The following is a 14,629-nucleotide window of genomic DNA, read 5'->3' as shown; positions in this document are numbered from 1 at the left end:
TCTGGAAGAATGATTGCCATAAGAAATTTTCACACCAATAGTAAAGCATTGAGAAACCCGTTGCTTTCATCCAGGGCCGCCATCAGGGCATTACAGCCGTGACTGGCATATGGGGCCCGATGCCCACCGGGCTCACCGGGCCCCTACCGGCAGCCGCAGGCTGAACCGGGCCCTTAGCGGCGGCCGGCGCTGCAGCTGTTTAACGCTATTGACGTGCGGGCCCGCTCCCGCACGTCAATAGTTAACAGCCGCCAGCCAATCTGAGGCTGGCAGCTGACGTCAGCCGCAGCGTGCATGTCGCCGGCGTCTGACGTAATTGTCAGTCGCCGGCGAGTGCACGCTTCAGCTGCGTGGATAGAGCAGGAGCGCGGCAGGTAAGCAGAACTTTTTTTTAATTTTTTTTTTATTTTGAGTGGCGATCCGGGGGGCCGAGGGCAGAACGCTGGACACACTGGGGCAGAACTCTGGACACACTGGGGCAGAACGCTGGACACACTGGGGCATGACTGGAGACACTGGGGCATGACTGGAGACACTGGGGCATGACTGGAGACACTGGGGCATGACTGGAAACACTGGGGCATGACTGGAGACAGATTGGGCATGACTGGAGACACAGGGGGCATGATTGGAGATGGGGCAGAATGGTGATACGGGCATGATTGGAGACACTGGAGGCAGGATTGGAGATGGATGGGGCAGGATGCATACGATGGAGACAGATGGGGCAGGATGGGGAGATCATATGGGGCAGGATGGATACTCATTAGGGCAGGATGGGAGAACATATGGCTGATGCCAGGAATGAGACACACGGGGGCTTGGATAGCGAATATTATTACCATAGGGGCTAATTAAGGGATATTATTACTGCAGTGATGTATTTATTTTATTTTTTGAGTACACTGTTTTAAATGGAGGGGCGGTCCTATTACTGTGTAGAGTGATACTATGTCACCTTCTTCATGTGGTGTAATGTAGAAGTTGGGAAAATTAAGTAATGTGTTCTGCAAGTGGAACTCGAGATAACTGTGTTATTTCCTGCAGAGACGAGTCCTGGCTGGATGAAGTGATGGCGGTCTGTGCGGAATGAAAGATGAAGGACTTCACCTTAGAGACGTCACTGGTGAGTCAGTGTGTTACCTATACACTGACACTATACACTGTATATTATATACAGAGGTCCTGTGTATAATGTCACCTGTGATCACTGGATTACCTATACACTATATACAGAGCTCCTGTGTATAATGTCACTGGTGATCACTGTATTACCTGTACACAGACACTGCATACTAAGTACAGATCTCCTGTGTATAATGGCACTTATTGTGATAGTATTGTGGGTTTTTTTTTATTATTGATCAGTATTGTAGTATTCAGTCACTATGTGGTGGTAATATGTGGTCTGGTCATGATGTTGTGGTATTTGTTCCTTGTATTTTATATTATTCGATCACTGTGGTGGTAATATGTCATCTGGTCATGGTGTGGCGGTATTTGTGCCTTGTAGATAGTATTATAGGTCACTGTGGTGATAATATGGTGTCTGGTCATGGTGCTGTGGTATTTGCTCCTTGTATGTGGTATTATAGGTCATTTTAAAAATTGAAAAATAAATAAAAATATACCTAAATTGTATTGCATATTTTAACAAATATTTAATAGGTTACAGTAGAGTAGGGCCTGGCCAAAAGTGTCTATCTTGTCATTTTGGTGGCTTAAAAAATCTTTTGGCCAAAACAAAAGCTGCCGGCTATATGTGTGATCTGGTGATGGGAACTGTCAATGTGTGATAGGTGAGAAGTGGAGATTTTCCAAGAGAGAGCACTGTGGACAGTTTGAGGGGTGGAGTGTGGAGGCGGGGCTGGGGTGGAGCCTGGGCGGAGTCTCAAGGGGGCCCCGGAAATTTTGCCAGTATGGGGCCCCGAATTTCTAGTGGCAGCCCTGCTTTCATCCAAAAGTGAGGGCTCATAATTTTGTTTAAGGTCCTTCTTATGATGACTAAATAAATATCTTAAATCTGATGATGCTGCTGTATTTACATTGAAAATGCATGTCAGAAAGACTGTATAATCTTGATATTAAAATGCGCATTTTATAAGTTCAGAAATGGCTCATGAGTTCAAGTGTGTTCTGTCTTTGAACACCCAGTCTGACAGCTGCAGATTGTACCAAACAATGTGAGATATTAGCAATAGGAGGGACCTTGAGGAGCTGTCATTCAAGCCAGTGGGTGAGACTGAGTTAAACTCTCATATATGACTAAACAGTCATTCTAACATGAATTTCAACAGTAAATATACTCGAGTATAACCTAACCCGAGTATAAGTCGAGGCACCTAATTTTACCATGAAAACTGGGAAAACGTATTGACTCGAGTATAACCCGGGTATGCATTGTCCCTTCATCCCTATCCTGGTATGCATGGCTCCTCATCCCCATCCTGGTCTGCATGGATCCTCATCCCTATCCTGGTATGCAAGCCCTCCTCATTCCTATCCTGGTATGCATGGCTCCTCATTCCTATCCTGGTGTGCATGGATCCTCATCTCTATCCTGGTGTGCATGGACCTTCATTCCTCTCCTTGTATGCATGGCCTCCTCATCCCTATCCTGGTATGCATGGTTCCTCATCCCTTTCCTTGTATTCATGGCTCCTCATCCCCATCCTGGTATGCATGGCTCCTCATACCCATCCTGGTATGCTTGGCTCCTCATAACCATCTTGGTATGCATGGCTCTTCATCCCTATCCTGGTATGCATGGTTCCTCATCCGTTTCCTGGTCTGCATGGCCTCCTCAGCCCTATCCTGGTATGCATGGTTCCTCATCCCTTTCCTTGTATTCATTGCTCCTCATCCCCATCCTGGTATGCATGGCTCCTCATTCCCATCTTGGTATGCTTGGCTCCTCATACCTATCCTGGTATTCATGGCTCCACATCCCCATCTTGGTATGCAAGTGCAGCGCCCCAGAGTCCTGGTCGTTGCAGTATTGTCGCTCTGCCGCTAAGGGGAGTGATGGTACGTCTGATGGCACTAAATGAGTTCACCTGACCAGGTATCACAGTCACACATTACACTTCACACTCTGGCCACCAGGGGGAGCAAAAGGTTCTATGTATTAGGCCACTCCTCACACTCTGGTAAAACTGGGGGTTGGATAGGAAGTTAGAGAGAAGCTGACTGGGTTTTGCCCAGGTAACATCTAGTGAGAGAAGAGGTTGCTTGGGAAGATTCAGGGGGGTCCCTGTCAGGGGTGGGATCCTGACAGTGGCCTAGCACAGGACAGATCGTTACGGAGCCGTGCCTGCACCTCATTGCGGCGGCATCTTAAGAAAGGACACGAAGCGAAGTATATTGTGGAGAAGTGAGAAATGAGATCACAGCACAAAGGCGATAGAACCAGAAGGAGTCGTGCCCCAAGATCGGCAACATCCTACTGAGGCGCGTAGCCGGCGGCCGGAACGCCGAGGAAGTAATAGACTCTACGCATTACTTTGAACTACGGCAGGACAGTTAAGTTGGCTGTCTCACCTTTTCACCTAATGAAGACAACGGAGGCAATTGTGGGAGAGGGGCGTCTCTAGGGTCCCTATAAAATAACTCCAGGCCTACCCCGTCATACGGGTGCGTCCTTTCCATATCATCTGGGGGACGGAGAGAGAGAACAGAAACATACACGACAGTTGTGAGGACTATCCCGTGGTGCTCAGCAGGGAGTTACTACAACACCCAGGCGGTAGTAGGAAGGCTACTGATTTCCACCTGCAAATGGAACTCTGGATGTGCCTTCGGACCGGCCGGTCACAGACAGCCCTGTTAGCAGTGCTCTGGATTGCGGATGCCGAAGCCTTCAGTAAAAAGGTAAAGAGACTGCAATCCTGTGTCCTCGTCATTTACTGCGACCTACACCGTCACCTACATCTTTAATTGGGCGCCCCTTAGCAGGGCCACGGACCGGGTCAGGCCACCGTGACATCCCCAGAACCGATGGACCCGGTACCAAGTACCCTGCTGCCGCTCCACATGGCTCTTCATCCCTATCCAGGTATGCATGGCCTCCTCATCCCTATCCTGGTATGCATGCCCCCCATCAAAAAACATAAAATAACCCCTAAACCATCCTACTTACCTTCCTGCTCTCCCTCGCAGCGTCTTGTTCTGGTGCAACCAACTGATTTATGCTTGTAAGCAGTGCATGGCAGGGCACACTTGCCGGGATACTCACTGCTCTCCACGCCTGGACTTTGTGTGTGGAGGGCAGTGAGTATTCCTTGCTATATTGTTATGTGCACAGTGTTAGCCGCAGCCTCTCCTGCGCCGGTTTCAGTCTGATTTTTTTTTTCATGAATTAATGTATACCATAAAAGAATAATTACCGTAACTGCACATGACACATGCAATCAGGCTGCAGCGCTCTGCCAAATCAGAGCACCCCATGAAGACCCTCCCACAGTCCCGCCCCGAAGCACGAGCATATCATTAACTCAAAACTGAAAATAAAGATTAACCAACAACCACAAGATGGATTTAATCAACCAAGGTATCATTTTAATCAGTACAACGACGCCAACCTGACATTGTCTGTAGGTTACTGTGCACAATCCTGCTGGCAGGTTATCTTTAAGCACAAAAGCAAAATATACTTCAAAATGTTGTAAACCTTAAAATACACTCAAATTGTAAAAACCTTTGTAAAATATTTAGCATTAAAATATGCTGAAATATAAATGAATGTACAGATTTGTGTCTATACTTACAGTATATAAATATCATTCAACAACTATGAATGGAAACATATACAATTTTAAAATTCATAAAGGGGTTGGCCACTATAAGTTCCTTTCATGTGCACTAATTGCTATAAATGGGATCTTTTTTAAATACTTTGCTTTCCCCAATCCTTCTGGAACCTGAACTGCTTCCCAATTCACTTACAGTATGTTCGGTTCTCTGCATGTAGGCTGGTCCAGCTGGAACCCAAGGTTGCCCTCCCAGACCAGTTTTGCGAAGGTAGAGTCAAGTTTTGTTTTTTCAAGGAAGCTTGAAAACTGTATTTTAAACTTTGTCCTCACTCCTCTGGAAATGAGGAGCAACAAGTTGGTATTGTGATCTCTCTGCTAGAAGGAGATCCTCAATCCTGGCCTTTCTCTTTGCTGCAGGATTTGGTTTGTCTCCAGTCTGTGGAGGGATTTTTTTTTTTGCTCTAGCCCTTATCTGTGATGACCCTGACTGAGTCGCCTTGGCTGAGTCCAGGCTGCGTCACCTTCAGCAAGGGAGATGAAATATAGCTCCGAATTCCGCAGATTGGCAACTGATACTAAATGGAAGGACCCGACTCTCAGAAGCCAATTTCTTCAGGGCCTTACTGAAAGGTTGAAGGATGCTTTGACAGTGTATGAAACCCCTGAGTCCTTGGAGGCTGCTATGTCGTTGGCTATTTGCGTTGATAAATGCCTTCTGAATCAGGAGTAAGACCACCTTCTCCAGAGCCTTTTTTTTAGGGTATTGCCCTTTTGCCAGGGGAGCGGTCTGGCGGTGAACCAGTTCTGGTAAAGGTGGAAGAACCCATGTAGTTAGGGGATGCCTCTGCATCGTACATTTCTCTGGAGATTCGCAAAAAAAGGGAGTGTTGTTTTGTGGAAAAAAAGGACATTTTGTTGGGGCTGTGTTGTCTCAGGGTCTGTCCACTGGTAAACAGCTTTCATGCTCTTTCTTTTCTAAAAAAAAATTGTCTTCAGGTGAGAGAAATTATGACATGGCTATTAGGGAAGTTTTGGCGATTAAATTGGCATTTTAAGAATGGTGACATAAGTTGGAGGGGGCTGTCCATCCCATTAATGTTATCACTGACCATAAGAACCTCTCGTATCTTCAATCGGCTAAACATCTCAACCCTAGGCAAGCTAGATGATCCCTGTTTTTTTCTAGGTTTAATTTTGTTGTCAATTTCCATCCAGGGATCAGAAATTTCAAGGCTGATGCTTTGTCCCAGAGCTTCCCTGGTGGTGGTGACCATGAGAACTCTGCCCCGATTTTGCAGAAGGGGGTAGTCATTTTGGCATTGTACCCTGAGCAGGAGGGTGGGGTTTTGGAAGCCCAGGGGGACGCCCCTGCCTTCTGCCCTTCAGAAAAGCTATTTGTACCATCTAAACTGCGCCACTGGAGTGCCCGCTAGGACTGTGGGGTACTTGGTACCGGGTCGGTTCTGTTCTTAAAGGGGTGGTCACAGTTGCAGTGACCCGGTCCGTGGCCCTGGGCGTCCAGTAAAAGGGGGTTTAATGAAAATGGTAATAAAGTGCTTTGGCAAAACGTGCTTTGGCAAAACTGATGTTTATTTGGTCCTGCCAATAAAGCTTCTTTGAATTGAATTGAATTGAAAAGTCTAATATAGGAATGTTCATGACGCCACCTGTGGTAATCGGCCAGGGGTGGCCAATGCTGCTTAAAGGGGTCCTCTGGCAATGATGGTTTTGCAGCTTAGATGGTATAGCTCCCCACAGGTAGAGTTGGTCCCCAGGGCTCCCGGTGTAGCTGTAAGAGGGATGGTTGGTGGTAGGGTACAAGAAAGAATTGGAGGACACAAGGTTGCAGCTTTCACAGCTTTACTTACAGTTCGGGCCCCCAGCCGTGGTGCTGTGTCCTCCAGGTATGAAGTCCAGGAAACTCTCCGGCAAGTCGGGCACCTGTCCAGAACTCCTCATATATATATATATATATATATATATATATATATATATATATATATATATATATATGCCTCTCCTGGCCATCTTTCTGCACTGGATATTGCCTCTCCTACCCTGCGCTTGCCACCCAGTGTCCCAAGCCAGTGAATTCGGGTCTTGTCGGGCGATGTACTCTCCTGTCACCTGGACCCTATGTGTTCACCTTTTCGGCGAGTAGGGGCAATCACACCAGCCTCCGGATTCTTAGCTGGAGCCTGGAGTGTTCCCACTAATTCAGGAGCCGGTCCCCTACTGTGGCCTGGTTCCTCCATTTCTGGATACGGGTCCCACGGGTGGCCTCCGCACTTCCCGTGTCCCCGGAACCTCTTCTTTCTGGGAGCTTCTTTTCCTCCCTTTCAATTCTCTTTCTCTTTCTGTGTCTGTCAGGAGCTGCAGACATTCACGTCTGTCCAGCTCCACTTCCTTTTGGTTGGTGAGGAACCAATTTAGGGATGGTAGGGCAGGTAGGATGTTATTAGATCTGCCTAGAGGGGTCTCCACTTACCCTTTCCCTACTGTCTGGGCTTCCTTACCCTCATCGCTTCGTGTTGCACTTAGTATTTCCCACACTGTGTGTGACAGCTTCATTCAGTAGAGCTCACATTGGTTCTGCGCATGCTGCTGCAAACACAGCTCTACTTGCAAACACAATACTCCTTGTATCTGTACAGTCATTTCTGAAAGTATTGGCACATTTTAAATTGTTCCAGAAAATGAAGTATTTCTTCCAGAAAATTATTGCAATTGCACAAGTTGTGTTGTACATATGTTGGAAGAACACATAAAAACAAAGAAAAAAAGGAAATTGGACATAATTTCACTTAAAACTCCCAAAATGGGTAAGACAAAATTGTTGGCCTTTTTCTAAAATTGTTGTTAAACAACTTTCATGCATGTGATGCTTGTTCAAACTCAACTGTGGCAAGTATGAAAATCACACCTGAAACCAGATAAAAAGGAGAGAAGTTGCATCAATCTTTGCATTATGTGTCTGCGTGTGCCACACTAAACATGGAGCACAGAAAGAATTAAACTGTCTGAGGACTTGGGAGCCAAAATAGTTGAAAAATTTCAACAATCTCAAGGTTACAAGTCCATCTCCAGAGATCTTGATGTTGCTTTGTCCAGAGAAAATTGATGAAAGGTTGCAACGCAGGATAGTCTGGATGGTCGATAAGCTGCCCCAAATCAAGTTCTAAAGAAATTCAAGCTGTCCTGCAGGCTCAGATTGCATCTGTGTCAGTGCAAACTATCCATCGACATTTGAATAAAATGAAACGCTATGGCAGGAGGCCCAGGAGGACCCTACTTCTGACACAGAGACATAAAAAAGCTAGACTGTAGTTTGCCAAAATATACATAAGTAAGCCAAAATCCTTCTGGGAAAGTGTCTTGTGGACAGATGTGACCTAGATAGAGATTTTTGGTAAAGCACACCTTTCTTCTGTTTTCCAAAAATGGAATGAGGCCTACAAAGAAAAGAGCACAGTGCCTACAGTGAAATATGGTGGAAGTTCAAATATGTTTTGGTGTTGTTTTGCTGCCTTTGGCACTAAGTGCCTTGACAGTGTGTGCAAGGTAGCATGAAATCTGAAGATTACCAAAGGATTTCGGGTGGCATTGTAGTGCCCAGTTTCAGAAAGCTGAGTTTGTATCCTAAGTCATGGGACTTTTAGTAGGACAATGACCCCAAACATACTTCAAGAAGCACCCATAAATGGATGGAAACAAAACGCTGAAGAGTTCTGAAGTGGCCAGCAATGTGTCCGGATCTAAATCCCATTGAACACCTGTGGAGAGATTTTAAAATTGCTGTTGGAAGATGGAACCTTTCAAATATGAGAGACCTGGAGCAAATTACAAAAGAAAGGTGGTCCAGAACTCCAGTTGAGAGGTGTAAGAAGCTTGCTAATGGTTATAGGAAGCGATTGATTGTAGTTATTTATTTCAAAGGGTGCGCAACCAGATATTAAGTTGAGGGTGCAAACAATTTTGTCTGGCCTTTTTGGGAGATTTTGTATGAAATTATGTACAATTGGCCTTTTTTTCTCTTTTTTGTGATGTTCCAATACACACAAAGGAAATAAACGTGTATAACAAAACTTGTAATTGCAAAAGCTTTCTGGGAGAAATACTTCATTATCTGGAAAAATGAAGAATAATTGCTTAAGGATATTGCCCCTAAAGATCCCCATACAGTATATTCACACAAACCAGATTTCCAAAATCTGTCTTGGTTCCTAAGGCTAGAACAGACTTTGAAGGTGTTAAAGTCCAAGGCTATGTTTATACTATATTAGGAACATTGTCTTGTAGTGCGTAGCCTCTGTTGATGACAGTTTGTGTATGACAGCAATCACCTATCCTTCAATGTCAACTCCTTGGATAAACAATGTTCTGTGCTGGCATGTTTCATTTGCAACAAAGCAGAAAAGTTGAGGATTACTTGAGTGGGTGGGATCTGGGTGGGATCAGTATGGATGCCAATATGAGAAAGTTGAGTAGTTCTCTTTCTCAAAACTACAATATTCAGACAAGACATGGGAGGTAAGGAGATTCCAATGATATTGTGAAGGTAGGTTGCACATTGACTTTATGATAAATTCAGCGTTACTATTTATCAATGTTGATATTGGTCTTTATTTTACTTTGAATATAGTCATACTTAGAATGTTTTTTATAGGTATCGTAATATTCCCTCAATATTAACTGCTGGTGCATAATCAGTACTTCAAGGTGCAACATGTACTCTGCTAGTGTAAAATAATGAGTCATTTTTAATGCCTTTGAATCCATTGTTTTCTTGAATATGTTTAGGTTATCAAGCTCAGAAATCTACTAACCTGTACTTATTCCCTTTAGACAAATTTATGTTAGATTGGTATTTGCTTTAAGACACTTCTTCTACAGTGAGTCACTAATAATTTGCTGAGTTTTTCTTTGCATTTCACTAGATCTATAAGCAAGACTGAGATTTAACTGATGAATTCGATGAGATGTGGACTTATAACAGCTTGGTAAAACTGAGGAGAAATAAGGGTATTTGCCTACTGACTGCTATTATTGCCTGCTTTTCATTCTTTGGTTTCCTGTTGTTAGCAAGTAAAGATGCAGAAGACAATAATATCCAAAATCACAGAGAACTAAAAGCTGAGGGGCAACATGAACCTAAAGATAGAGCTGTTAATCAAAATGACCTAGACTATGAGCAGCTGAAGAGGCCAGTGTATGAACGGCCACCATTGGACCCAAATGCTTTGGGAGAGTTTGGTCGTCCGGTGAGACTCAAACTTAAGTGGAAAGAAAGGAAGCTGGAAGAGGAGAGCATCAACAAACATCAGATAAACATCTACCTGAGTGACAAGATCTCACTGCATCGTCGCCTAGAGGAGAGATGGAATCCAATGTAAGTCCAGACTAACCTCCGAAATGTTAGTAGGTAACACTCAGGCGTATCCGGTTATGAATGATAATTTTTCCATATGTTTAGTACAGGCAGAACAACTACTGAATTTATATTAGAAAATTCTGGGGCATGTTATCTTAAATGGTTGGTCAGATATACAAATTAATAGTGATGAGTGAACGTGCTCGGATAAGGTGATATACTATATGAGCATACTCTTGACCCATCCGAATGTCTTTGGCGGGCTCCATAAATATGTTTGAGTTCTGGTGGCTGCATGTCTCGCAGCTGTTAGACAGCCACAACACATGCTGGGATTGCCTAACAAACAGGAAATCCCCTGCATGTGTTGCAGCTGTCAAACAGCTGCGAGACACGCAGCCGCCGGGATTCTAACATATTTTTCGAGCACACCAAAGACACTCAGTTAGCTCACGAGTATGCTCATATAGTATAACACCTTATCCGAGCTGGTTCACCCATCACTACAAATTAATTTTGCCGAGGTGGCGCTGATCTCTGCATGCTGGGTATTCTGACAACGCACACTAACAGTGCGCTCTGTTGCTGGTTCATTACTGCTGATCTGAGTCAGCGACAGAGCGTGCAGTCATTGTACATAGTGCACATTGAGCAGAGACTAGCACAGCCCTTGAAGTAAAGGTCACTGATGATGCTTCGTTTCTACCCCTTATGGCGCTTTGTTTGAGTAACCCAGCATACACTGGGATTCTCAAAAGATGCGTCATCAGTGAAGTAAAAAGGAAAGCAATTAGGTAGTGTAGTTAGGAAAAGAGGAAAAGATAGGACATTCTTAATGCAAGCACATTAGAAAATAGTCTACATTGTGACATTAAATAGATAGGGATTAAGGCTGAAAATTTGTATGTCGGACCACCCCTTTATTACTGTCCACTGTACCATTATTCGGATTGCATTTGGACCAATGTTATTCTATGATTGTGTGCTCATCTGCATTTTTCTTCAGCTCTGATTGGATCAAACTGAAAAAAAAGCACAGCATGCTGCGATTGCATATGAACTTTGGATCGCACGCACCCATACAAGTCTAGGCGGGCGTGTGAAACATCGCACTGCACTCAGATGTCACCGTGCAGTGCGATTCCCATGGACGCTGGCAACAGAGGAGATGGATAAATTGCTTTCTCTGTCTCCTCGCAGCCGTGCTTTGATTCTCTGATGCGAGAGGATTGGAGCGCTGACGAAGCCGAGTGTCATTAGCATATCGCATCGGATGGTCTCGCATCAGATGCCATACGCTAATATGAGCCCGGCCTTAGGCTACATTCCCATGATGAGCTTTTGGTGTGTTTTGATGTTGCAGAATTTCGGCACCATTTCTACAGCTATTACTTAAATTATGTTACTTGCATTTGTTCACTGCGTTTTTGTGTGCTTTTTTTAAACATGCTTTTTTAATGCGTTTTAGATGCTATGGTTTTTGTCTGTTTGGTGTGTTATTCTTTAAATAAAGCTGCCTTGTTTTTAAAGCTTCCTGGTATTTTGATTTCATTGAACTGTATTGATAAACTTAAGTGCAAAATTACATGCGCTTTTGATGCATTTCTACCGCGAAAACGCACTAGAAATGCATATGCGTTTTTTACCTGCGGATTTTCTGTACCTAATGTAAGTTTATAGGGAAAATCTGAACACTCAGCATACCCGCAAGAGAAATTAACACGCTACGGATTTGAAAAACTCACCCGTCTATTTTGCTGGAACTGTAAGACGCTGCGTTTTTGATGCAGGGAAAACACGCAGCATCAAAAACGCGATAAAAGCTCATCGTAGGAACATAGTCTTAAAGGAATCTACCATCAGGTTTTTGCTGCCTCATCTCAGAGCAGCAGGGGCAGAGCAGAGATCCTGATTCCAGCAATGTGTCACTTATTGGCCTGCGTGTTGTAGTTTTGATAACATCATCAGCTGCAGATCTAGCAGTTCTCTGAATGCTGAGCTCTGTATAACCCCACCCACACCACTAAATGGCAGCTTTCTGTGGACACAGTGCATAAGCACAAAGCTGCCAATCAATGCTGGTGGTGGTGAGAAATACAAAATTCATGAATATGGAGGACTACATGGAAGCAAGTATACTGGTCCTCTAATTGTTTTATCAAGACTACAGCAAGTGGGTCAGTAAGTGGCACATCAGTATAATCAGGGTCACTGCCTCTGTATTATGCTGATCTCAGATGTAGGATAGAGAGAGGTATAGTCCATGCAATGCTCCCCATTAATATAATTATGCAAATAACCTATTTGAAAGAAAGAAGACAGGAACTTTACTGCTTCTAAGGGCTCATACCCATATGTGAGGAAAAAAAACAGTCCGTAATCTGGACCGAAAAACTGGAGGAAAAATATGCGATTGTCATGTGAGTGTTATGCGAGTGTCATGCGAGATCAATGCGATTTTTTTATCGCGACATCCGTATGCAATCCGTGTGCAATGCGATTTTAACATGAGCTTTTAAATACAACAGTTCCCTGTCCTTTACACATCGTTTTAAAATGAAATATACTTCAAAACACACACACACACACACACATATATATATATTGAAGTAAAAAGAAAGAAAGAAAAAGGACGGCACTGCTCCACGTAAGACCCTTAGACTGCGTGTCTCATACAGTAGGTGTATTATTATACCAGAACAGTTCCGCTATACTTGAAAGACTCCGGGTGCTCTTCCATGAAACCACAGGTAATCCACTTGCATCAAAAGGAAGAAAGAAAGGATGCACTCACCGATCCGTGATGATCTCTTGCTTTATTGAATTTCCATTAAAAGTTCATGGCCGGGAGAGTGAGAACAGGAGCTCGTGTGAGCAGTATTTGACGACGGCCGTTTCGCGCTCTGTCTGCGCATCCACGGGTCAGTATCTACCTCTTGAAGCTCATCAAGAGAATGCCAAGAGTGCGCAAAGCAGTCATCAAAGCAAAAGGTGGCTACTTTGAAGAACCTAGAATATAAGACATAATTTCAGTTGTTTCACACTTTTTTGCTAAGTATATAATTCCACATGTGTTAATTCATAGTTTTGATGCCTTCAGCGTGAATGTATAATTTTCATAGTCATGAAAATACAGAAAAATCTTTAAATGAAAAAAGTGTGTCCAAACTTTTGGTCTGTACTGTATGTATATATTTATATATATATATATATATATATATATATATATATATATATATATATATATATATATATATATATATATATATATACCTATTCTATGTGTATATATCTATTCTATTCTAACATGTCAGTGTGATTTTACTGTACGACGCACTGAATTGCCGGCTTTTCAAAGAACACTGGTGCGTAAAAATCGGACAGCACTCGCATGGTGCGAGTGCTGTGTGATTTTTTTCTCGCACCCATTGACTTACATTGGTGAGTCTCATCTGAGAATCGCAGCAATACGCAGCATGCTGCGATTTTTTTCTCAGTCCGATATCAGCTGAGATGCAGTCACATAGAATGACTGCAGCCTTCAAGCTTAAGTCCGGACAACCCCTCAAAGGCTGAATTCAGATATCAGTGTGTCACAGTTGGAGTAAAGGCCATGATGCACGGACTGGCCAGAAGTCTCTTTAACTGAAGTTGACAGCTAGATAGACTTACGGACGGTATATGAGGTTCTCAAGACCAGTCCTTGCATTGCAGCCTGTACTTGGTCCATGCTACGTAGGTATCTGAATTTGGCTTAAAGCACATTTTGAAAGCTTTCTTTAACAGTATGTAAGAATAGTATTTATTGCTCAGTTCTAGCTGAAGGACAGCAGAAATCATCCTCGCTGTTAATGACACATTTCCATAGCCTTGACAATCATTATGAAAAATCGTAACGCTGCTTCAATCATCAAGTCTAACAACAATCCTCTAAACGTATTTTCCAATTACAGGTGTGGAACTATGAAATATGACTACTATAGGTTACCCAGAACATCTGTCATCATTGTCTTTTACAATGAGGCTTGGTCAATACTTCTACGGACAGTGCACAGTGTCCTGGAAACTACTCCAGACATCCTCCTTGAGGAAATTATTCTTGTTGATGATTACAGTGACATAGGTAAGCGATAAATTGCTTTTGACATCGAAATCCAGAAATATTTTTTTTACCAATCTTATTATAAAAAACTTATATAAAAAAAGTTGTATTGGCCTTAAATCTGGAGCGCATCTCCTTTAAAAGATTTTATTTTTCATAAACTAATCTCCTTTTTAACCTCTTTTAAAGGGAACCTGTCACCCCCAAAATCGAAGATGAGCTAAGCCCACCAGTATCAGTGGCTTATCTACAGCATTCTGTAATGTATCCTGAAAGATGAGAAAAAGAGAAAAAGAGGTTAGATTATACTTACCCAGGGGCGGTCCCACTGCGGTCCGGGTCCGATGGGCATCGCGGTCCAGTCCAGGGCCTCCTATCTTCTTACGATGACGTCCTCTTCTTGTC

At 43.5% G+C, this 14,629-nt stretch overlaps 1 long non-coding RNA gene and 1 pseudogene across 1 annotated transcript in view; one reads left to right on the top strand and one right to left on the bottom strand.

Annotated features, from left to right (window-relative positions):
* Nucleotides 1-14,629, bottom strand: part of LOC143782298 (uncharacterized) — a 906,302-nt gene that overhangs the window by 110,296 nt on the left and 781,377 nt on the right. The window lies entirely within an intron of this gene.
* LOC143782103 (polypeptide N-acetylgalactosaminyltransferase 12-like) overlaps nt 9,726-14,629 on the top strand; it is a 268,248-nt pseudogene continuing 263,344 nt past the window's right edge.

Source organism: Ranitomeya variabilis, chromosome 6 (genome assembly GCF_051348905.1).
Source record: "Ranitomeya variabilis isolate aRanVar5 chromosome 6, aRanVar5.hap1, whole genome shotgun sequence".
Taxonomy (NCBI): domain Eukaryota; kingdom Metazoa; phylum Chordata; class Amphibia; order Anura; family Dendrobatidae; genus Ranitomeya; species Ranitomeya variabilis.
This window is presented reverse-complemented; position numbering and strand designations above follow the sequence as displayed.